Source organism: Heptranchias perlo, chromosome 38 (assembly GCF_035084215.1).
Source record: "Heptranchias perlo isolate sHepPer1 chromosome 38, sHepPer1.hap1, whole genome shotgun sequence".
Classification (NCBI taxonomy): Eukaryota; Metazoa; Chordata; class Chondrichthyes; order Hexanchiformes; family Hexanchidae; genus Heptranchias; species Heptranchias perlo.
Genome location: NC_090362.1, coordinates 9,206,442 through 9,232,904, shown reverse-complemented (window position 1 = coordinate 9,232,904; position 26,463 = coordinate 9,206,442). Strand labels below are relative to the sequence as shown.

Here is a 26,463-nt window from a genome sequence, read left to right as displayed (position 1 = left end):
CACCGGCCAGATGGACAGCAGTAGTCTCTTCCTGCTCCGTATATTACGATGATTCCCATATTATGATGAATTCCCCGCCTACACGTCTAGTTGTCTTTTCCAATTTGTTGACGACCCCCATCCTCAAAGAGCAGAAACCTTGTGTATCAGAGATTGTTTTTTTTTAAGTAAATCTACTTATGGGTCCATTTTCGTGTTCATCCTGGAAGAGGGTCTTTTCAAGTCTTTGCAAAATGGGGGGTGTTCAGATACCTGGCCTGTAGCCAGTGTTTTGTGATCGATGGTCACAGACTGATGAAGACAAATGCCCATTGGACTATCTGGGAATGCCCACTTCTCTTTCTTGAGCTTCTTTTACCCCCTGGGGTCTTCCTCCAGTTCCTTTTTATGTTTGGCAGTTGGTGATAACCTCTCTCTCTTTCTTAGTCTTTCTTTATCCCCGATATGTCCTGCATTTCTTTCAATTGCATTGAACAGTCTAGCCGACTCCTGCCAGGCTGCCTTCTTGTGTGAGAACCCTGATCTTTGGCTGTTGTCTTCACTCACCACAAAATCCACCTCAGTGATTCTTGGCTTTCTGTGACAGTTTAATCAGGTAGTTGGAGTTACTGGTCTGACTCAATCATAATAAGAAAGACTTGCAATTATATAGTGCCTTTCACAACCTCAGGATGTCCCAAAGCGCTTTACAGCCAATGAAGTACTTTTTGAAGTGTAGTCACTGTTGTAATGTAGGAAACGCGGCAGCCAATTTACGCACAGCAAGATCCCACAAAATGTAACGATCAGACAATCTGATTGTTAGTGATGTTAGTTGAGGGATTAATATTGGCCAGGACACTGGGTAGAATTCCTGCTCTTCTTCAAAATAGTGGCCATGGGATCTTTTATGTCCACCTGAGAGGGGCAGACGGGGCCTCGGTTTGATGTCTCATCCAAAAGGCGGCTAATGCTCCTTTCTGTCATTTCCTGGTGCTTGCCTGTCATTACGACTGGAAGGTACAACTTGCCAGTGGTTGTAAATTAAGAACCGTTGAGAGGGAACAGAGGGTCAGAAATTCCACCAGGGCCTCCGCCATCTCTGGAATGTTCCGTAGGGCCATGGGATTTCCGTCTCCTGCTTACAAGGCGAGTGATGGGCAGGGGCGGAGGCAGAGATTCCCTAAGCTGGGAGCTCTTGCTCCTGCTCCTCAGTTAGGACTTAACACGAAAGTGGAGCTGGTACACTGAGGGAGTGGTGGCCGACTGTAGTCCCGAAGGGCATATACGGTCCCCACCCATGGGGGGATCCATTAAAATGGAGAGGGGAGGGGGGACTTACCCATTCCTTTCCCGGGGCTTTTCAATGTCCCAATTGCCAATTCCAATAGATAGGACCACATCCTATGAAACTGATGAACATTCGAAAGGCAGGAAAAGTCTAGCTGGTCCATCAAAACCATAATGGCCGGAGCATCGTGACATAATGCTTCTCCTATGTCCCTTCCCCCTCCCACAGCCATGCCATTTCCTGGGAGAGGCAAAAAAAAAATCCTTCTTTAATATTTTATGTCACACTGAGGCAAAATCTGTTTTCTCTGTTAGCTTTCATCCCTCCCACTCTTTGAGAGTTAACTACAGTTCTCTGTGGGTTCACTGACATCAGTATCCTGTGTATGATCTGAAAGGATACAGGCATGGTCACAGACCTTGATTAATGTGTACTCTGTTTTATTTCTGTGACCGTTCCCTTCAGTAATGTTCCCAAAATTGGCTCAAAGAACGATTCATCCCACACAGAGCTTGACCATGATGAGAGTGAGATGATTGCTGATTGGTAACGGCCGCCTACTCGAGATGCAAAGGTCGACAGGCAGCTGTCTAGTCGAGTGAGAACATCTCTAGGGAATGCTAACGGAAAATTGGAGCAATTAGGGAAAGCAATCTAAATACAAAAAATGATCAATTTTTAATAGGTGATGTTTGTTGATTTTGTCATCTTGAAGAGGACTCATTCGCAGAGTTATGGGGAAAAGCTGGGGTGTGGGGCTAATTGGCTAGCTCTTTCAAAGAACCGGCACAGGCACGACGGGCCGAATGGCCTCTTTCTGCGCTGTAAGACTCTACGATTCCATGATGGGGAGAGTTGGTCATATTGGATTCAGTATTTAGTGATCCGCAGAATATATTAATAACTGAGAAATTGGTAAACACTTGGGTTTTCGTGATTATTGCTTAGCTTGGTTTAATCTAGTAATTAAGTCCAAAAATAACAAATAAGACTCGCCCAATACAGTTGTGCAATGGAAACAATTATCAAAAACCAAATGGAGGAATTTCTGTATGAAGGAAGGCGATGAACAGCACGATTTTAGACGGGACAGATTTTGCCTAACTAATTTTTTTTTGAGGCGGTGACATCTGAAGTTGGCCAGGTGGGCGGGAAGCCATAAGGGGGTGAATTTCCACAGAGGTTCTTCCGCATGTATCTCCGCGAGACGGCCACGGACATCCCGGTAAACCATGGTGTAGAACATAAGAAATAGGAGCAGGAGTAGGCCATCCGGCCCCTATATATGAGCAGGAGGAGCTCTGAAGGAATAGACCTCCACAAGGCCTTTGGTAAAGTGCTATACGAGAGGTTCTTTTACAAAGCAAAGTCCATGGGGAACACGGATAAGATATAGACATGGATTAGTAGTTAATTAGAGGGGAGGAAGCGGAGAATAATCATAAGGGGAGTGAAGGGGTGGTTGAGCGTGATTCTCAGGAGTCTGTGCTGTGACTCCGCCCATCCTTGGCAAATATATCGGCATAACTGCCGCATCAGTGCAAAGTACTTAAATTGGTAAATGATATGAAACTAAGAGAAGTTATAGACTCAGAGGAGGCAGCCACGACTTTTCTAATTAATGGCCAAGGTTTGATGATCACTGGTAAATGAAGCTTAAGTGCAGGGTACTGAATATATGGCTGATACATCTATTCCATGGGGGAATAAAAGTTGACTGATTCCTGGGATGGCGGGATTGTCGTATGAGGAGAGATTGAGTAGACTAGGCCTGTATTCTCTAGAGTTTAGAAGAATGAGAGGTGATCTCATTGAAACAGACGAAATTCTTACAGGGCTCGACAGGATAGATGCAGGGAGGATGTTTCCCCTGGCTGGGAATTCTAGAACAGGGGTCACAGTCTCAGAATAAGGGGTAAGCCATTTAGGACTGAGATGAGGAGACATTTTTTCACTCAGAGAGTGGTGAATCTTTGGAATTCTCTACCTCAGAGGGCTGTGGAGGCTCAGTCATTGAGTACATTCAAAACAGAGATCGATAGATTTCTAGATATTAAAGGCATCAAGGGATGTGGGGATGGTGCAGGAAATTGGTGTTGAGGTAGAAGATCAGCCATGATCTTGTTGAATGGTGGAGCAGGCTCGAGAGGACTGATGGCCAACTCCTGCTCCTATTTCTTATGTTCTTATGTTCTTATGCAAAGGAAAGCAACGGGGATAATCCCTGTTGTCAGGAGCAACTTGATCAGCTCTTCAGGAAGACGTCTGAGAGGACCTCATGTAGGTATAGGAGGAGCTACCTGAGAGAGAGAGTAAACCCAAAATAATACTTTCCGATAGACAGGGCAGGAGAAGAGGTTCAGGGTTGTGAAGAGCAAATTTAGGACACATGTCGGGAAGCGATGATGATCAACCATCGCTCTCACCTTCTAAATCCCAAGATCATTCTAGTCTGCTGCTGAAGAGTGAAGGTTGGACTGTTGTAAGTAATTTGTTTACAGTTCAGTCTTTAATCAAAAGGCGAGGAATATGTCTTGCTCCAAAACATAAGAGATTTTATTAAGAAGTTACAATAAGTAGAAAAGCTGTTAAAATACAATAGTACAAGTTATAAATACAATTATAAGATATTGGGATACAACCTGGCAAACGTTTATACCGACAAGGTTTGAGGTGCACTTGAAATCACTTGAGCATGTCCAGTCTTCGCTCCGTGAATAATATATGTTTTACGCTCTCACTGATATACCTACAATCAGGCATCAATCTGCTGTATTAAGCCCGTGCCCACATGTCAATCAATTTCTCTGTTTCTCAAGCCAAACATCATCTGCTGGCTCCTTACATTCCACAACAATACAGGAACAGGCAACTAACAGTTTCCCAAGCTATCAGGATATAAACATTAGATAATAATGGAGAAATGGGGGTAAACTGTAACGGAGAGCTGGGAAGGGAGTGGGGGGAAGATTTCCCATTGCGAAACCCAAAAGGTAAGTGGGAGGACCTTAGTGAGGCTCGTCAATGGGACTTCTGGGTTTTGAGCTCGGCATTGGTTGACAGGCAGGCTACCTGTCGGCAGTGGAAGGAGCTGCAAATGAGAGTGGAGGGGCTGGAGGGAGAGGGAGATCATCGGGTTTGGAAAAATTGGAGGGGGGTGGGGGTGGAGGGTCAGCGAGGATCGGGGAGTCAGCGAGGATCGGGGATCGGGGAGTCAGCGAGGATAGGGGATCGGGGGGGGGGGTCAGCGAGGATCGGGGATCGGGGGGAGGGGGTCAGCCAGCGACGACATCAGGGAAGTCCAGCCAGCAACGGAAATCGGGGAGGGGGGGCTCCACCATCAGGGATGTCGACCGATCGCGGGATTCCTGTTGGCCAGGTGAGCTTGTTGGGCCTGGATGGAACACTCCTGCTCCTCTGGGCCCACAAGCAATGTAATAAAGGCCCTCACCTCATGGATCTAGCCCTTCCCACCTGCTTTCACCTGGTGTGATTCAGAAGCGATGGGAAACAGGTGAGGTTAAATTCATTTTAATTGTACAATACACAAAATATTAAGTACCTCATGTATCTCAATGAGGTACATTGCCCTTTTAAGTATCGGCCTGCTGGCTTTAAGTGGGGGCGGAACTTCCTGGTGTCTGCTGAAGGCAGACGAACCTATGTGGGTTAAACCCAGAAGTGGGCGAGTTGGAGCCGAGTCGCGGCTAACCTCCAAAAAGCTGTTAATTTAACCTCCAACCCACCCGTTCTCGGGGGTTAACATTTATCCCATGGTGTCTCATGGCGCACTGTTACAACAAAATTTAAGCAATCTTTAGTTTAAAGGTTGACGATTACATGGACACAGTTTTACTGATGCTCTTATTCTTTAACAGAAATCCTGTAAACATGCTTTTCTCACAACTCTGCTTTTAAAAGTTGCACAGATGTTTCCAGCTGCTTACACATGTTTTACACCAATTCCTCCACCAATGGAAATACAAATAAGCAGACTCAGGAAATTCGCGTTTAACTCCCTCTGGAACCACTGGGGGTGGCAATTTTTGTATTTTAAGGGGCAGTAATGGTGTAACTCATTTTGAGGAAATTCTAGTCAAATTTCTTTAGCTTTCTATTTTGACAGGGCAGATTCAAGTCTGCTGGTGTTTCTGTTGCTATGTAAACTTTTTCTTTAGCTAAATACAATATCCAAATGAAGTATTACCAGGACAAAGCAGCCCGCTTGATTGGCACCCCATCCACCACCCTAAACATTCACTCCCTTCACCAGCGGCGCACTGTGGCTGCAGTGTGTACCATCCACAGGATGCACTGCAGCAACTCGCCAAGGCTTCTTCGACAGCACCTCCCAAACCAAACCTCTACCACCTAGAAGGACAAGAGCAGCAGGTACATGGGAACACCACCACCTGCACGTTCCCCTCCAAGTCACATACCATCCCGACTTGGAAATGTATCGCCGTTCCTTCATTGTCGCTGGGTCAAAATCCTGGAACTCCCTTCCTAACAGCACTGTGGGAGAACCGTCACCACACGGACTGCAGCGGTTCAAGAAGGCGGCTCACCACCACCTTCTCGAGGGCAATTAGGGATGGGCAATAAATGCCGGCCTCGCCAGCGACGCCCACATCCCGTGAATGATTTAAAAAAAAATCAGTTAACACCCGGATTTGTGAAATGAGGAAGAGGTAATGCAACTGCCTCGAAAAAGAAAAGGAATTGAAAATTCTCAGTAAACTCACACAATATCAGGTCAGCCTCTCAGTCTTCTCTTTTCTAGATAAAAGAGCCCCTGCCTGTTCAGTCTTTCCTGATAGGTATAACCTCTCAGTTCTGGTATCATCTTTGTAAATCTTCTTTGCACTTTCTCCAGTGCCTCGATATCCTTTTTGTAATATGGACATCTGAACTGAAGACAGTACTCCAAGTGTGGTCTAACCAAGGTTCTACAGAAGTTCATCAGAACTTCCCTTTAGGATAAATAGTTTGGAAAATATAATGATGAAAGAAAGGATATGGATGAGAGAGAAAGACGCCAAAAAAAAAACAGAAGGGACAAAAGAAAGATAACAGGAGAGAAGGAATGAAATGAGAAGGGAGCGTAGGCCAAGAAAAAACGTTGCAGAGAAAAGGAGGAGGAAGATGAAGGCAAAGAGAGAAACCAAAGGAGCGTACAGAGTATAACACTGGGGAGAGAGTGAGATTTGGAACTAGCACCTTCTGACTCAGAGATAAGAGTGCTACCCACTGAGTCACGGCTGACACTGTGAGAAAGAATAAGTTCTCACAGTTACAGAGAACGCAGCTCAGTACTTCAACGCCTTGGGAGGAGCGGAAACCTGATTGGAAAGATTCAAGCAGGGAGTCGCAGGATGAGCTGTACGTGGATTTGGGAGATGATAGCATGTTGAAGGACACTGGAGAGGAAAGGGAGGTTGGAGAAATGGGCAATAGTTAATGAGGAAAGAGGAGTCAAAGAATGGAAGTGATGCTGGTTTTGAAAGAGAGGGGGCAGTGAGAATTGCTTTTACACTTCACATCTAAATCTGGAGCAACGCATCAATGTGCCACATTTAATTCCATTGGACCTCACTGACAGCACTGGAGTTTTCTGAGAGCAGAAAAGCCTCATGTGACCTTATGTTTCTAAGAAGACAAATCTCTTCTTGGAAGCACCATAATGTCTGAGAACCATTAATCACTCACTGATACGTCCCACTTCCAAGATCTCATCATTTTTTTCTTCTTTATATCCGTTGATCACCGATAATTCGAAGCAGTTTTTGTGCCGAACAAATTAAATTATCCAATAATTTGAATTAAGCAGAGAAAATCACAGAGAAATGGGGACTTATTGCTATTTGAGACAAATGACTGAATTAAAAAATAGACTGTGTAATTGTAGATTTGTAATAACTGATGGAAACACGACAAAAAACACAGTAGAATCTCAAGTGACTGTTGTTAAAGGATGAGAAACGCAACAACATCACCAGCAATGAAAATGGAAAAATTATCCCCACTACACTTTTACGAACCATTATAGGTAGCTACTCACCCGCAGACATTTTACCATGTCCAAAATAGCTCTCTTAAGTATTTTTTAAAAATAAATGTTTGTTTATGGAGCACCTTTGCAGATGTTATCATTTGCGGAGATTTTAGAAAAACCCAGCCCCAAACTCTGCAGGGTTTTTAAAACTCAAGTGACCATCATCTAAACCACTTCATTTCCACCCTCACCACTTGGGAGGTAAACTGGCTGTTCCGATCGCCCACCAGGTATAGAACCATCGATCTTGGTGGAAACAATAATCGGGGGTTTCTACAATGGGCGGGTGATCTCTCCACCAGTTAATCCCCCTTGTGGTGAAGGTGATAAGTACCCCCCCCCCCCTAATCTTCTTAACCTTGGTAGAACTTACATTCAAGGCTTTGTCCCTTTACTAAGATTGTCAACTGAAACAAAATTCAATCAAGCCCTACACACGAACATACGAATTAAGAGCAGGAGTAGGCCGTTCGGCCCCTCGAGCCTGCTCTGCCATTTGATAAGATCATGGCTGATCTGATTGTGACCTCAACCCTACTTTCCCCGTCTACCTACTATAACCTTTGACTCCCTTGTTAATCAGGAATCTATCTAACTCAGCCTTAAGTAAGGTTCAGTAAAACCTTTTATAGAACTAATATTGATGCAAGAATGCACACAATAAGACACACATTGTTAAATGACCAGGGCAGCAATGTTCCAGGCTACTGAGTGGTACGACAACAAGATGGTGCCCACAATACCCAGCATGCCAAGTTCCCAAGTTCGCCACCTCCACAGGGGAAAAAAAGGAAGAAAGAAAAACGCAACAAGAGTGTCGACAGACAGAGTCATGGGAGTGAATCATTTCCCATTCTCTTGGCCAGGACATAGATGCAGGGAGATCTGGTTTTGAACAAAAGCGGGGAAAACAAACTCCGAACTAACTTACTTTAGTGTCGCAACAGTATTTTAGCGGCCAGAATATCTCAGAACACTTACAAGACCAGTAGATTCAAATCTTCGCTGTGTGAACACACTCACTTGACCTCACTCACACTTAGAACAGAAGCAGCTGAATGATACAGCCTTTAACAAACCGCTAACTTCTAACGTAACTAAAATAGCTTTTTACCATTACTACTGCAATTGTCTACTATCCTCGTTTCCAGTAACCTTTTATCTACTCTACGAGAAGCTTTTGATTCCTTTAATTGTGTACGATAAATATCTTTGTCCTCCTGAGAATTACAATGTTTTAATCTATGAAAACATTTTTGTTTCAATCCAATTTGCCTTTGTACATGGTCAGTCAGCCACCTTGCTATGTGCCCTTCTTTAGACTTTAGGGACATACATGGTTTCTCTAGGCTTTATTAAACCCTTAAAAATTTGCTATTTGTCTTCAGTATTGGAAGAATCCCCACCGAATTGAGTTAACTGAGCGTCAGTTGGTCACACTCTCACCTCCAAGTCAGAAGGTTGTGGGTTCAAGTCCCACTCCAGAGACTTGAGCACATAATCCAGGCTGACACTCCAGTGCAGTACTGAGGGAGTGCTGCACTGTCAGAGGTGCCGTCTTCCAGATGAGACGTTAAACCGATGACCCGTCTGCCCTCTCAGGTGAACGTAAAAGATCCCACGGCACTATCTCAAAGAAGAGCAGGGGAGTTCTGCCTGGTGTCCTGGCCAATATATATCCCTCAACCAACATTGCTAAAACAGATGATCTGGTCATTATCACATTGCTGTTTGTGGGATCTTGCTGTGCGCAAATTGGCTGCCGCGTTTCCTACATTACAACAGTGCCCGCACTTCAAAGATGCTTAATTGGCTGTAAAGTGCGTTGGGACATCTTGAGGTTGTGAAAGACGTTATATAAATGCAAGCCCTTTCTTTAACCAATTGGCCTGATTTAAGTCTTCTGGCATTTTAGTAAAGCTAACTTTTGATGTTACTAATCGAATAATATTGCAGTCAGTATTGCCCAGGTATTCCCCTACATGGAGATCCAAAACCGAAGTTAGCCTCATTACTAAATACTAGATCTCACCATATGACTACCTGTGGTTATCATTTTACGCTGTTTGCCACCTCAAGACCCGAAATGGGCAATAACTGAGAGGAAAACCCAACCCCTGGAGAGGTTAGAAGCAGATTAGTGTTATAATAGGCTATAGTCCAGCAACATCCAAACTCATAACGTGAAAAAGTGATTTCGGTTCTGGATCTCCATGCAGGGGAATATCTGGGCAATACTGACAAAATGAAATTAATAATTAAGTATTTGTTTTGATCACTATTTCTATGGTCAACTCCAGCAATCAATGTATCATCCCATTATGCTCAGTTTGCAGTTGGTCTCACTAAAGTTTAGTGAATTTAGGTACAGCATGGCCGATGTCAGACATGCGTTCTCTGCCTGTAGGGAATTGGCTGTAACTTCTCCACATGTTGACTTCTCATTCTGAACGTTCACTTCTTGTTCAGGATTTCTCATTCCCTGGTGTGGCAAACCGCATCACAGGAACTGACCCGTCTCGCCTCAGAGTTAGTGCTCACACATCCTCCAATGGTGAGTTTTCTTTATATTATATTAAACAAAGGGAAAGTCACTTCACCAGAGTTTAAAGCACGGAACACAATCTGAATCTCATTCAGATAAACCTCCACGTGACCCACCCGAGGGGAAAAATACTCCATTTCTGCCCTCCCGAGATACCCCCAATCAGATTCACCCCCTTCACCCACAGAGACACACAAACCCCCACACAAACCCCCACACAAACCCCCACACACACACCCCCACACACACACACCCACACAAACCCCCACACACACAGCCCCACACACACACCCACACAAACCCCCACACACACAGCCCCACACACACACCCACACACACCCCCACACACACACACACCCCCACCCACACACCCCCCCCCACACACCCCCCCACATACACACACACCCACACCCCCCCACACACACACCCCCACACACACCCCCACACACACCCCCACACCCCCACACACACACCCACACACAGCCCTACACACACCCCTACACACACACCCACACACACACACACACACACACCCAAACACACACCCAAACACACCCCCACACCCCCACACACACACACACCCACACACACCCCCACACACACACCCCCACACACACCCCCCCACACACACACCCCCACACACACCCCCCCCACACACACACCCACACACACACACCCACACACACACACCCACACACACCCTCACACACACACACACACACACCCTCACACACACACACACACTCCCCCCCCCCACACACACACCCCCACACTCACCCACACACACACCCACACACACACCCACACACACACCCCCACACCTACACACACACACACACACACACACCCCCACACACACTCACAACCCCCCCCCACGATACAAAGACACCCACATGCAGGCACACTTGAACATAGGAAAAGGAGGAGGCCATTCAGCCCCTCAAGCCTGTTCCGCCATTCATTTTGATCATGGCTGATCTGTATCCTAACTCCATTTACCCACCCTGGTTCCGTAACTCTTAATCCCCTCACCCGACAAAAATTTATCAATCTCAGTTTTGAAATTTGACCCCCAGCCTCAACAGCTTTTTGGGGGAGAGAGTTCCAGATTTCCACTGCCCTTTGTATAAAGAAGTACTTCCTGACATCACCCCTGAACGGCCAAGCTCTAATTTTAAGGTTATGCCCCCTTGTTCTGGACTCTCCCACCAGAGGAAATAGTTTCTCTCTATCGACCCTATCAAATCCTTTAATCATCTTAAACGCCTCAATTAGATCACCTTTTAATCTTCTATATTCGAGGGAACACAAGCCAAGTCTGTGCAACCTGTCCTCATCATTTAACCCTTTTAGCCCCGGTATCATTCTGGTGAATCTGCACTGCACCCCCTTCAAGGCCAATATATCCTTCCTGAGGTCCAGTGCCCAGAACTGAATGCAGTTACTCCAGGTGGGATCTAACCAGAACTTTGTACAGCTGTAACATAACTTCCACCCATTTATATTCCAGCCCTCTTGAGATAAAGGCCAACATTCCATTAGCCTTTTTAATTATTTTTTCTACCTGTCCACTAGCTTTTAGTGATTTCTGTACTTGGACCCCTAAATCTCTCTCTTCATCTACAGTTCCGAGCTTCTCACCATTTAGTAAATACTCTGATCTATCTTTCTTAGGTCCAAAATGGATGACCTCACACTTTCCCACATTGAACTCCATCTGCCACAGTTTTGCCCACTCACTTAATCTATCAATGTCCCTTCGCAACTTTCTGCTCCTATCTGCACTATTTAGTGTATCGCCTAATTTAGTGTCAGCAGCAAACTTAGGTATATGGCTTTCTTCCCTCATCCAACTCTTTTATAAATAAAATGAAAAGCTGCGGCCCCAGTACAGATCCCCGGGGGACACCACTAGTCACATCCTGCCAATTTGAGTACATACCCATTATCCCTACTCTCTATCTCCTACCTCCTAACCAATTCCCTATCCAAGCCAATAGGTTGCCTCTAATTCCATGCGATCTCTTTCTTGTTAACAGTCTCTTATGTGGAAGCTTGTTGAATGCCTTCTGGAAGTCCATATAAATAACATCCATAGACATTCCTTTATCTACCACATTAATTGCCTCCTCAAAAAATTCAACTAGATCCGTTACACATGACTTGCCCTTTACAAATCCATGCTGGCTCTCCCAAATGCTCAGTCACTCTGCCTCTACTAACAATTTCTAGCAACTTCCCCACAACTGACGTTAAACTAATTACATGGACGGTAAAGAAGCATTGGAGGAATGGGACTAACTTGATTGCTCTTACAAAGAGCTGGCACAGGCTCGATGGGCCGAATGGCTGTAACGATTCTATGATTCTATGACTAATAGGCCTATGATTTCCTAGTTTATCTCTCATACCTTTCTTAAATACACACACACACACACACAGATGCACACAAACACATCTCCTAAACCGTTTCCTTGGATCGAACTCTGCTCTCCTGCTGGTCCCCTTGATTAAACTCAGCCGCCTCTTGGTCCAAACTCTACTCCACTTCTGGCTCCTGATCAGGACTTCCCTCCTTCTCTGGCACCCAGACTGGCCATTGTCATCACTGCCTCCAAGTTAAACCATTGTATAACCGCTGCCTCCCAAACCAGACTTCATTTTACCTGCCTTTTACCCGTGACCTCCCTCCTCAAGAAAGGCCCTCAGATATTGGGATGCTCACATCTCAGTCCCTACCTTAAGTTCCTTCTTTACCGTGCCAACCCTCTACCACTGGTCTATGTAATAAGGTTCCCTCTGTGTCCATCCACATGGACATATTAGCTGCCACTCCACACCTGAGCCCCTTACTCCATTTTGCTTTTTGGCCAACTTTGGGCCCGAACCTACTCTTTTCATTTCTTCAGCTCAAACGCCCAAAACTCTGCTCTCTTGTCACTGACTCCATCTGTGGAAATGCATAAAGAGATACCTGACCCTATTAACTTTTTAATACACCTAAACCATAAATGAAGAAATGCATGATGGTATTTGACCATACTAACTGACCAGCTAAATATAATTTTAGTTTCTCACCAAAGACATACAGAAGCACTATTGTCTAATTATTTCAAGTTCTCTCATGCTGATAACTGTCTAACTAACAGAAATGAATGACCTTGAGACTAGGTACAGGCTTACTGATAAAAAAAGACTGTTTCTTAAGGAAAACCACTTTCCCAGGCCGGTGTCCAACATCACGAGATGGTCATGAGGAACCAGAGGGTGGGTTCCCTATTTTGATTGACTAACTACCTGAACCAATAAAGAATGTACGTGTACGCCCATATTCTAGGACAGGTGGGCGTTGCTAATGAACTGTATAAACGTGAGCTGTTTCTTGAACTCAGCGAAGACGTAGCCCTGACCATTGTTTAGGGCATTCTTCCCTTGTATACAAGTTTGGAGTTAATGCATTGTATATAATAGGTAATAATAAGTTTAAGTTTTCGACACATCCCCCTCCCTGGATACTCACTCAGGTTGAACCAGTCCATTCAGGATCTTGGCGCCCTTTTCAACTTACATCTGATCCTTACGCCCCACATCCCCTCCATCGCCAAAACCGCTTACTTCCAGCTCTGCCACCATTGCCTGTCTCTCCCCCTGCCCGAAACCCTCATCCATGCTCTTGTCATCTCCGGACTCGGTGACTCCAATGCCCTCCTTGCCAAGGTGCCATTCTGCACCCTCCATAAACTCCAACTTTTCCAAAACTCTGCCTCACGTACCTTGAGAAAATGATGGGTTGTGTAGCCGGAAGGCTCCAGAAGCTGCGAGAGTTTGTAACATTATTTTGCAAGTCATTTCAAGATCAAATTGTTTGTAGAATCAGGAATCAAACTGCTTTTCAAAACCCAAACAAAACTGTCTGGAGAATCATTTCTTCATCCGGGGCTATATTTTTTCCGTTCTAACTAGAACAAAAGCTGCTGGGTGTACAAACCGAGAAACATTAATGCTTTCACTCATAGCTTGTTTTTCCTATCAGAGTTAACAAACAAAAGAAAATGTATTTCTGTTTCTTAATTTAAGCTCTCAGTGTTCCTGACACTGTCAAGGTAACACAGGGCTGATTATTGCGCTGATTTAACAGAGGAGATTCAGGGCCCAGGCGTTGCTATGGGTTACAAAAGCTGGTAGAACATCTAAATGATCGCAGCAGGAACTTAAATCGTGCCTTATTATGGAACCTTCATTGGAGGCACGGGATGTTCAGTGTTTGGGAGGAAGTAAGGCCCTATTTAAAATGTTGCAGGTGTCTGATTCCTGAATCAGCAGATATTTCCTCCCCTCCTTCCCTTTGTCCCCACATGGCAAGCTCCTAAATGCAGGAGCAGGAAGCCCAATGAACCGAAGTGACTTGACCCTGGGAGTATGTCCGCTGACTTCAGCACCCTCAAGCGAGCGGAAAGTCCATCTCCGTCGGAAATCTCCTCGGGGCAGAAAATCCCGCAAACATATTGGGCTAGATCTTGACTTTGGGTAAATCAGGTGTGGGTCGGCAGCCTCTTTTACATCTCTCCCTGTTTTTATTTCCATCGAGGTCAGCGGGGAGAGATGTGGAACGGGCTGCTGACTCGCTAGCCCCCATTTTACACTATCGCACAAAGTCGAGATCTACTCCGTTATCAGTTAAACAGCCAGAAAAAGTTCCCTGCAACGAATTCCCTGCCCCTCTGAGCTGATCACAATCACTGCTCGTCACATTTCAGCCATCCCTTGGGATGTCTCCTTTACAGGAACTCAATCCCCTACAGGTTAAATCAGATCGAGTCATGTTTATTCTTATGAGTAATGCTTTCTTTGATGGGGTTTGACTTCCTGTATTTTTTAAAAAAGTTATTTTTCCCTAAGAGTCCTTTACAGTAAAGAATCATTTTCAGATAATCGAGCCCACTACTTTGTAAATTCCAATTTTGTATCTCACGGTCGATTGCAATCTGGTTCACTGATTCTGATGACCATTAATGTAAGAATTTCCCCGCCCAGTTTCATTAACCTCCTCCATCATGATTCATCCTGCGACTCATGACCCCACAGGCTCTAGCAACCCCCTCAAGAGGCAAGATCAATGCTGTTAGAGTGTATCGTATAAGGTGTTGGACTCAGTGGGTAGCCCGGTTGCCTCCGAGTCAGATGGTCACAGGTTCAAGTCCCACTCCAGAGTCTTGCCTCCTTTCTCAATTTTGCTTCTGGGCCCTAACCTTCTCTTCATCTCAAACGCCCAAAACTCTGCTCTCTTGTCACTGACTCCCTCCCCCTCCCTGGCTGACGCTCCAATACAGTACTGAGGGAGCACAGCACAGGCTGAGGTACAGACTTTCAGATGAGACGTTAAACCGAGGCCCCATCTGCCCTCTCCGGTGGACGTAAAAGTTCGCGTGGCACCATTTCGAAGAAGAGCAGGGCAGTTCTCCCTGGTGTCCTGGTTAATATTTATCCCTCAACCAACATCATTAAAACGAATTATCTAGTCGTTATTAGATTGCTGTTTGTGGGATCTTGCTGTGCCCAAATTGGTTGCTGCATTTCCTACATTACAACAGTGACTACACTTCAAAAGTATTGGCTGTAAAGCACTTTGGGACGTCTTGAGGTCGTGAAAGGCGCTATGTAAATGCAAGTCATTCTTTCTTTAAATAGAAGTAAATAAATATTTATCTTTTTATTTCTCTTTTGGGTGGATACTGTTCACTGGGAACTCAATCCCACATACACACTTGGACAGATTTTGCTGGAGTGGGGCATGCCTTGTTAGTTAGACTTGTTCGTGCATAATTAGATCTTAAAATGTTTTGCTCAGAGTTGTTGGAAGCTGATAACGAATGCGGTGAGGTGAACAGGGCGTCAGGGACCTTAGTGAACGACGGGACCAACAGACTATCTCCTTAATCAATGAGATCAAAGGAATGAGAAATAAAGAGAGGGAGGGTGAGAAGGAGGGTGAATTACAGTCAAATCAGGTACAGAAAGAGAAATAAAGAGAGGGGAAGAAAGATTGGATTAAGAGAGAGAGAAAAAAGAGGCAGAAAGGAAAAGTAAGAATTTTTTTTTAATTTAAAATTTGACATTTTTTAAAATCTCCTAAAACAATTCACAACCTGAAGGAATGAGACTCTACATTTAGAACTGTTTCACTTTCTGGACCACAGAGGTTGATCGGTAATCATTAACAATTATCAGGTTGTTAAAAGGGTGCTTACGCTATTAATTACTAGACTTAACTTTCGGCGATGAGTTTAATGGGCAGTCAATGTGCAAATGCAGCAACTTCATAAAAATCACAGGGAGGTTGAGGGCGAGATGCCGTTTTCGCAAAGCTAATGGCGGAGCAGCACAAATCGTCCAGCAACTTGTGGCGATTCGCAATTCACGGGCTAGCTCTCCCTCGCCACAAATTGCTGGCCGATTTATGCATTAATAACGGCGTCCGTCGTTCACACCCTGTTATGTTTTCAGCAAAATCTGCCCCCATGTTTATTAGTTGACTAAAACTTCTTACATTAAAAACCCAACTGGCTCACGATGCTTGACGGACCATAATACAGGCAGGGCCGAGACTAGGCTGCTCCAGCCCCTCCCGTTGATGTTAACAGACCTGTAAAGGTGGCAGTGTACCACAGAGAGCAAGTGCCCGCCCGTGGCCATCAGGGCCGTCGTGATCACAGTTCATGCCTCCATCTCAGGTGGAACCACCCTTACTACAGTAGCTGGCTCCATTTCTTTAGCTGAAGGTGTCAAGTCAGTGCAATTACTAAAGGCTGTGCTTATGTGTCATTTTCCAGCAGACGCCACTGCCTTGGTAAATTTTATCTCCTTTACTCTTTGAGGGGAGAATTTGGTCTTCTCTATTGTACAAGACCCAAGGATAGGTGCAGAGAAGAAAAAACCATTCAGCCCATCCGAACTCACCCAACACAACACCCCGGGCGGAAGTGATGGGTGGGGGGATGTCGTCAAGGACGGGATTGGAGCTTGGCTGGAATTTCCACGGTCGGATCACTTGCTGACCCTTAACCCCTGGGCCGGGATTCAGGGGGGGAATAAGACTGCGATCCATCCGACCCCCACCCCACCCCAGGAAATTTTAACTCTCCGGCCTCATTTTAATGTTCCCTCACGGGCTCCCGCCCAAAGACAGCGGGGATGAGGTAGGTGTTAGTAATCAGTAGCAGGAAATCGTGCAAGGTAAGTGAACAATGGGGGGGGGGGCGGGGGGGCTGAGAATGATCAGGATTGGGGAGGTGGGGGTGGGAGAGAAGCCCAGGGCAGAGGAGGCCCTAGGTCTCCTTGTGGGGCCAGGAGGAATATTCCCACAGGGAACCTTTAAAGAATCAAATAAAAAGACTCGTCTGGGCCTCTGTTAGCCATGATCCTGCTTACCGCCAACTTTCGCGGGTTTTAGTTGACCCGGAGTTAAAATCGCGTGAGTGGCGTAATGAGACCACCATTTGACCACTGTAGTTAGGCCCCGGCTTGTCTGGGGCAACCGTCCCCAGCTAGAAAATCACCAGTTAAAATGGCGTGCATCGTGAACGGTTCAGGAACGGTGAAGGAAGTTCCCAAACCCGATTTCAACTGCCCGCCCGCCCCACTCCGTCCGGGAGGGCTGGGTTAAAATCTGGGCCTCATTGTCAAGGCTTACACATGGACTCTTGGATGAGGGACCGGATGGGGCCCAGCGACTGTGGGATCGTATAGGGGCCAGGAGAGGAGTGCGAGGGAGAGGAGAGGGGAAGTTGGAGAGGGTTTTCTTTGCGGAATTTTTAAGTCGGTTTCCCAGTCAATAAATACACACCCTGACAGCTCTTTCATTATTCAGAGGACGTTGGGCAATGTCCCGATGCTATCAAAGCAGCTACAGCATGTCGAAAGCTTTTGTTACGTTCTAATCAGTTAGACGTCATCAATCAGCCCTGATCTGGGTGTGTAACAATACATTTTGCAAGATCCATTGCAAGACACTCTAAATCAGGAAATTGTGTACAGTTCACTTATTCCAGGGCTTGCTATAGTTCAGTCATTTGCCTACCTTTCTGTGAGAGTGCGAGTTAATCATACATCACACAGGGAGCTGGCAGGAGTAATGAGCTGGAGGTTGTATAGATTTTTCTGGAACGAAGACTACAGTGAGAAAGCAGGCTGACCATAATGTGAATCTAGTGCACTTGTACCTGTCGAGTTACTTGTTAAACCACACTGCGCTGCAATACTGGTTGGGCTTTTGAAATGAATGCACTTCATTGTTTGCTGCAACGATCTCTTCCTGCAACTAAATGAATAAAAAAGTTCTTGCAACTTAGATCTAGCCATTTCACTTCTCTCAGAATACCACAACACCATTCACATAGAAGAATCACCTTTGAAATGCAGTCACTGTTGTTATGTGTGCAAGTGCGGCTGCCAATTTGCATGCAGCAAGGTCCTGCAGACCCCAGTTGGATAAGTGTCCAGTTAATTTGTTCTCGGTGGTGTTTCTGACGGAGGAACATTGGCCAGGACACCAAGAGATCCAGGGACAGGCAGACAGGGCCTCGGTTTAATGGTTCATCTGAAAGACGGCACCTCAGACAGTGCAGCACTCTCTCAGTACTGCAGTAAGATGTCAGCCTAGGTTATGTGCTGGAGTAGAACTTGTCCTCACAACCTTCTGACAAAGAGGCAAGAGTGACCAAATAAGAGTGTTCAGTTCAGTGTTACAGTGTCAGTTCCATTCACAACCCCTCAGATAATGAAGCAGTCCGAGCCCGCATGCAGCAAGACCTGGACAACATCCAGGCTTGGGCTCATAAGTGGCAAGTAACATTCGCGCCAGACAAGTGCCAGGCAATGACCATCTCCAACAAGAGAGAGTCTAACCACCTCCCCTTGACACTCAACGGTATTACCATCGCCAAATCCCCCATCATCAACATCCTGGGGATCACCATTGACCAGAAACTTAACTGGACCAGCCACATAAATACTGTGGCTAAAAGAGCAGGTCAGAGGCTGGGTATTTTGCGGCGAGTGACTCACCTCCTGACTCCCCAAAGCCTTTCTAACAAACACAAGGCACAAGTCAGGAGTGTGATGGAATACTCTCCACTTGCCTGGATGAGTGCAGCTCCAACAACACTCAAGAAGCTTGACACCATCCAGGACAAAGCATCCCGCTTGATTGACACCCCATCCACCACCCTAAACATTCACTCCCTTCACCACCGGCGCACAGTGGCTGCAGTGAGCACCATCCACAGGATGCACTGCAGCAACTCGCCAAGGCTTCTTCGACAGCACCTCCCAAACCCGCGACCTCTACCACCTAGAAGGACAAAAGCAACAGGCACATGGGAACAACACCACCTGCACGTTCCCCTCCAAGTCACACACCATCCCGACTTGGAAATATATCACCGTTCCTTCATTGTCGCTGGGTCAAAATCCTGGAATTCCCTTCCTAACAGCACTGTGGGAGAACCTTCACCACACGGACTGCAGCGGTTCAAGAAGGCGGCTCACCACCACCTTCTCAAGGGCAATTAGGGATGGGCAATAAATGCCGGCCTCGCCAGCGATGCCCACATCCCGTGAAAGAATTGAAAAGAACAAGAGGTCCCAATCCTGTGATAAAATATGCGTTAAACTAAAAGTGGGGGGGGGGGGGCGATAATTTTGATTAATGCGATCGTGTAAAGTGGGTGATACCGCATTAGCCTCCCATTATACATCTGTCCCGATTTTCATTTCCGTTGACTTCACTGGAGACGAAAATCGGGAGAGGCATTTAACAGGTGGCCGTGCCGATATCACCCGCTTTACACTGTCCTCCAAAGTCAAAAAGACCCCCAAGCACTTTACAGAGCCAGGAGAACCTAAACTGTGTTGCAGTTCCTAACATTCCCAGCGAGTCCTGCAATTTCTGATAATAGGCATGGACCTTTGTGTTTCTGTTGGTTGCTGGTGAGCTTTCCTGGTTGCCATGGCAGCGGCGGAGATGTGCTTAGAATTTTGACTTTTGCTCACCTCTTGCAACAGGAGCAAACTGAAAACATGCGTCAGTGGGTTGATCACATGTATCTTGTGCGTATTACAGAATCATAGAAATTTTAACAAGGAAAGGGACCATTGTATCTCTGTCCGTGCTCGTTCCACCTCACAGCTCACTTATATAACATCCCTGCTCTTTAATGTTTCTATCTTCTTCGTAAATGGTGAAGAAATTTATACCGTATACATACAAGCTGTAACATTGCAAAGAAAATAATTCAATAATTCTGCAGGGCAAAATACATCTACACCGCACTTGCAATCGGACGTTTCAAAGGGTGTTCAGTAAAATTTTGAATTTTATATTAAAAATTGTGGGTTCTGTTTAATTTTATAATGTATTTTTTTTACTTCATTTGCAAGAAAATCCTGCCAATTTAAATGAAGTTGCTCACCTTTAAATCAGACAATTGTAAACAATTTTACAACACCAAGTTATAGTCCAGCAATTTTATTTTAAATTCACAAGCTTTCGGAGATTTTCTCCTTCCTCAGGCAAATGTTTCAAGACGTTCAATGTTATAAGATCAGACGGTATTTTTACTGCCCTGGCCAATATTGATCTCCCAAGCAACAACACAAAAAAAAAACCCAGATTATCTGGTCATTTATCACATTGCTGTTTGTGGGATCTTGCTGTGTACAAATTGGCTGTTGCCTTTCCTACATTACAACAGTGAGTACACGTCAAAAATACTTCATCGGCTGTAAAGCGCTTTGGGACGTCCTGAGGTCATGGAAGGCGCTATATAAATGAAAGTCTCTCTTTCTTTTCTCTGGGGTAAGTTGCTGGCTCCATGTAGTGAGTGCAGGTTTACTGCAAATGTACAAAAGAAATTGCAGCAAGTTCCTGATTGTGGCCGACATGGCTGGATATTGGGGGACGTGTCGTCTTGGACTCTTGGACCTCGTGCGATTGCATTCAGGTTTTGGACAGCAATATCAAAAAGAGTTCTCCTAAATTCGGACAAGGTTTTTGCTCTGGTTTTTTTTTTGACTTTCTCAGGAGGTTCAGTGACAAGTGGTCAGGGTAGCAGATGGGCCTGATGCTATGTGGAAGTAACGACGGGACAGTGTTGGACAGGCTCGATGGACAAGCTGGTCTTCTACTGCACGTCATTTTCAAATGTTCGCAGGTGCTGAAAGACACTGTATAAAAGTTCCTTCTTTCTCTCAATAGCCTTATCAGCAGCTGGAAGACTCATGTTTGGTGATAAGGTGGATACAATATCAGTGGAAACAGAAGGAGATTAAGTCACAGAAATGACACACTCTTTTGCTCTTTCCTCATAGCCCTGCAAATGTTTTCCACTTTCCCTTTTGAACGTTACTATTGAATCTGCTTCCACCGCCCTTTCAGGCAGCGCATTCCAGATCATAACAATTCGCTGCGTTAAAAAAATTCTCCTCATCTCCCCTCTGGCTCTTTTGCCAATTACCTTAAATCTGTCCCCTCTGGTCACCGACCCTCCTGCCACTGGAAACAGTTTCTCCTTATTTACTCTGTCAAAACCCTTCATGATTTTGAACACCGCTATTATGGTTACAATCTTTATCGCCCCTCCTTCATGTTTACACTGCGTTATTTTTGTTATTTCACTCACTATATCAGAGAACATCTAAGTCTTACATCTCTGTAGCTTGCTGCAGTTTTCTCTTTATCAGTACCCAAAGTAAAAGATACAAATCTCTCGTCTCTATTTTCTCCACTTCTCGCTTGACATTTATTAGCTTGTTTTATGTTTGGAGGCTTAATCCATTCACTTGACCTCCACCCCCTGCAATTAACCCATTCAAAATAAATGAGCTGACACCTCCGCCAAAATAGTTGAGAGAGTCAATAGTTCAGGAGGACAATCGTGCATTATGAGCTTGTATGCCAGGATCCCACAGTACAATGCAAGGAATGCTCTGGCTGACATCCCCAGGACATGATCTCCCACATTCTGTCTGAGGTTTGAAAGGTTGAGTCCTTTTTCTTGTTTGGGAGTCGAAGGCGTTTTTAAGGTAGAATCGATGTCTCCTGCCTTCCTGCCCTGGGATAGCTAGAGGTGTGTCTGTCAAGGTCCTGGAATTGTTGAGCATCTGAAATAGTCAGATGAAACATTCCTGTTTAATGCGTTTGCCTTTACTCCAAGTAAATGGCGGACTGTTCCTATTATGGGTTGGAGGTGGACCGTCAGGTGGGGAAAGAGGTTTGTTTCATACAAAGGTGCAAATTTTCATTTACCATTATACCTGGAGCCAATCTCTGATTATGCAAAGACTTAGGATATTTGCAGGTGTATGAGGGACCCTCTGTAGTTGTTGTAGTTGGGCTTGTACCCTTCATCTGGCCAAATTCCCTAATGTATCTCCCTTGCAGATAGGAACAGGAGTAGTCCATTCAGCCCCTCGAGCCTGTTCCGCCATTCAATTAGATCATGGTTGATCTGCATCTTTCCATTTACCCGCCTTGGTTCCATATCCCTTAATTACCTTACCTCACAAAAATCTATCAATCTCCGTTTTGAAATTTTCAATTGGCCCCTAGCCTCAACAGCCTTTTGGGGATGACGGTTCCAGATTTCCACTGCACTTTGGAGCCAGTGCCTCTTTGGTTGTGTTTCTATCTCTTTTACCCTTCAACTTGATCTCTCCGGGTTTATAGAGCCCTGCGTCTCCGCACAGGTAGAAATGGTGTGGCTTTTGAGGACTCCCACAGTAATCCTAGGGCAGTGCTTGGCCCCTTAGTTCTCAGCTGTGCATCAGGTAGCAACAGGAACACTAAGTTGTCAAGAAGGACAGAGATGAGGCATCAATGTCAAGAGTGGGGTGGCTGGTTATCAAGGGTGAGTTATATGGGAACTGGGATATAATGTGAGTTCATTATGTTGCCTAAGTCAAGTGCGATTGCTTTAGGGAAAAATAGTTTCTTCTGGAATGTACCTTGTGTGGGTTTGAATGGAGGGTGAATTCCTTCTCTGTGGGATATAGGCTTCTCGTATATCCACTACACCCCCATTAATTGAGTAATCAATGTAGCTCTGTTAATATCGTCCTTACCTCTTAGTCAGAAGGCTGTGGGCTCAAGCCGCACTCCAGGATTGAAGGGTGCAGTCTAGATTGCCGGTTCAGCGCAGTACTGAGAGAGTGTTGCATTGTCTGAAGTTCCATCTGGTGGTTCAGGTAGATGTAAAAGGACCCTAGGCGCTACATCATTTGCTATTTATGGGATCTTGCTGTGCGTAATTTGGAGCCTGTGTTTGCTTAAGTACAATTAAAATAAACAAGGTCATAAAGATATAAAGCAACCGTTCCAGTGTGATTAGGACGCACTTCAAAAGCAATTAATTGGTTGCCAGCACAGAGGCCTGTTTGATAAGGCGCTATACAAATGCAAAGTCTTTCTTCTACTCCCAGATGGCTCTGGTCGCTTGGTGCAGGTGAGCTGCTAAGTTGGGGTTCCATCTGACCTTGGACAATAGGGGTAGTTTAGATCTCTAGCTACAATAACTAGGAATTAGGATTCCCAGCATGGGCGACTGAATGCGACAGTGGGAGAGGTCACACCGGAGGCATCGACAGTGGGCATTGTGACCCGCTCTCCTGCTATCCGTCCGTTTATTAGAATGAAGTGCTCAACCTTTCCTGGGAAGGTTGTCTCCAACGTGAAGAGGAGATGCTTGCTGATTATTATGGGCATCCTTGTGTTCTTGGACATATAGGAGGTGATCAGTGTTTGACCCAGCTTGGGCCTCATGAACCTGTGAGGAGAAATGACATAAACTAGACTTGTAGCCCCTGGAATATAGAAGGTTAAGGGGTGATTTGATTGAGGTTTTTAGAATTTTGAAAGGAATTGATGGGGTAGATAGAGAGAAACTTTTTCTGCTGGTGGGGGAGTCTAGGACAAGGGAACAGAACCTTAAAATCAGAGCCAGGCCATTCAGGAGAGAAGTTAGGAAACACATCTTCACACAAAGGGTGATAGAAGTGTGGAACTCTCTCCCACAAAAAGCAGTAGACGCTAGCTCAATGAATCATTTTAAATCTGAGAGCGATAGATTTTTGCTAGCCACGGGTATTATGGGATATGGAGTCAAGGCGGGTAAATGGAGTTAGGGTACAGTTCAGCCATGATCTCATTGAATGGCGGAACAGGCTCCAGGGCCTGAATGGCCCACTCCAGTTCCTATGTTTGACATTTAGATAATATAATTCTTTGTTTAACCATGTTGAAGGTTAGCTTGACATCCTGTGGCCTTCTTGCGTCCTCCATTACAGGTTGCTATAGAAGTGGCAGTCCTGTGGCTTGCTAGCTGCATTTGAGTTTCCTGAAGGTGGAGGTTGTTTGGTCCGTTCCCATTGTGTTTCCCTGCAGTGTAGGGATGTTAGCCTTGGGGTCCACCTCATTGCTTCCGCACAGGCACCAGCATGGGCGCCTATACACGAGCTCTGTGATTGGTTAAATATGAATAAACTCTAAAATATTGCAGTTGATTTAAATCAAGAAAGCTTCAGCAAAGGGTCTCATTTCGTTTGAAGTGCAGTTAACAAGGTCATAACAATATAAAACATCTGTGCCAGTGTGACTTTGAAAGCACAAAATTCAATCATTTTTATACATTTGAATTTTATTAATAAAGTTCGGATTTATTATGTTGCTATTAATAGGTTTTAGGTACCTTCCCGAGAGGCGCCTGATAGGTTTCAAGATATATTAAAAGGAGTGTTTGCATTCTCGACACCCTGTTAAATGATTTCAGGCTGGTTTCAAACGTCTTTGAAGTCCCCTTCAACAAGTTTCAGAGCTGCAAGATGTGAATATGCTCTCTTCGCAGCAACGACCTCCATAACGGAATTCAGATACACAATCTGTTTGCTTTCCTTCTGGTTACAGCCTTACGAAAGCCTCACTAAGAGCAACTAATGGTCTCGCTCGCTCAACAACGAGCTCAGCCGCAGACAAAGCAACGATAAGGCGAGCCACGGAGCAGGTGCAGCTTGGTGTGTAATTAGAATAGGCGAAGACCCCAAGTAAATAAGTAGCAAAAATTCTAATGAGACACTATTGATTTTATAGTCCTAAATCTGCAGTTATTGAACTGCAATTGATTCAAAATTACATGAAGTTAATATTTTATTGTTTATAGCAACATGTCCACTGTATGTCAGGAACTTCATCATCAGGGCCTGTTTTTAAAGTCAGTTAAAAAAAAATTGGGATCAACTCCATCCTTTTCATTTTTTCCAGCAGGTTATTTTTCCTTTAAACACTGAATATTGACATCCAAGAGTTACTGTGCCCAGCATTGCAAAAGAACATCAAGCTAAAACTGAAGCAACCTAGATTAATAATGTAAGGAACCTTACAACACCAGGTTATAGTCCAACAGTTTTATTTGAAAATCACATGGTACATTGGCGAGACCATGCAGACACCGCGACAACGGATGAACGGACACCGCGCAACAATCGCCAGACAGGAGGGTTCCCTCCCAGTCGGGGAACACTTTAGCAGTCACGGATATTCAGCCACCGATCTTCGGGTAAGCGTTCTCCAAGGCGGCCTTCGAGACACACGACAACGCAAAATCGTCGAGCAGAAATTGATAGCCAAGTTCCGCACCCATGAGGACGGCCTCAACCGGGATCTTGGGTTCATGTCACGCGGGGAAAAAAAGTTATCTGTTTTTAATAAAACTGGACATTCTCTCTCTCTCTCTCTCTCTCTGCCTCTCGGGGCTCTTTCTCTCTGTCTGTGTAATTTGACCCTTGTGTATTCAGTATACTGGAACATACTGTTTTCCGTGGCTAACCTGTCTGAACACCAACGACACCTTTGATTCCCAGCCTAATATAAGATATGCGATTTGAGAACCTCTCATTCACTCACTCACCTGACGAAGGAGATAATCTCCGAAAGCTTGTGATTTTCAAATAAAACTGTTGGACTATAACGTGGTGTTGTAAGATTCCTTACATTTGTCCACCTCAGTCCATCACCGGCATCTCCACATCATAGATTAATAATGGTAACAATTAACCTGGCACAGGCTCGATGGACCAAATGGCCTCCTTCTGTGCTGTATCATTCTATGATTCGACTCTGCAACATCACAACTTGAAGCAGCTGCCTGCCCAGAGTCGCTGGGTAGATTCTCATCGGGCAGGGAGGGTTTTTTAAAAAATTCGTTCATGGGATGTGGGCGTCGCTGGCGAGGCCGGCATTTATTGCCCATCCCTAATTGCCCTTGAGAAGGAATACGTGCCCGTAACATTGCCAGCTCGATTTTCCGCTCAGCAGGCCATGCGGTAAAGGTGAAAATCTACCCCCCCCCCCTGCTCTGGAAACTGGTTCACTAATGCCCGTTAGGGAAGGAAACCTGCCATCCTTACCCGGTCTGGCCTACAGGTAACTCCAGTCCCACACCATCTTGGTTGACTCTTAACTGTCTTCTGAAGTGACCTCGCAAGAAACTCAGTTGTATCAAAACTCAGGGCAACGAGGGATGGACAATAAATGCCAGCCTTGCC

The 26,463-nt window shown here is 45.3% G+C and overlaps 1 long non-coding RNA gene across 2 annotated transcripts; it reads left to right on the top strand.

Moving 5' to 3' along the window:
- The first annotated feature begins 5,580 nt into the window (after window positions 1–5,580).
- LOC137304718 (uncharacterized) lies at window positions 5,581–26,018 on the top strand. 2 transcript variants are annotated; one of them, XR_010958627.1, is made up of 3 exons: window positions 5,581–6,025; window positions 9,795–9,879; window positions 25,181–26,018. It is a non-coding gene; the product is annotated as an uncharacterized lncRNA (long non-coding RNA). The 2 variants fall into 2 exon arrangements; XR_010958626.1 differs by having other exon boundaries at window positions 25,184–26,014.
- The last annotated feature ends 445 nt before the right edge of the window (window positions 26,019–26,463 follow it).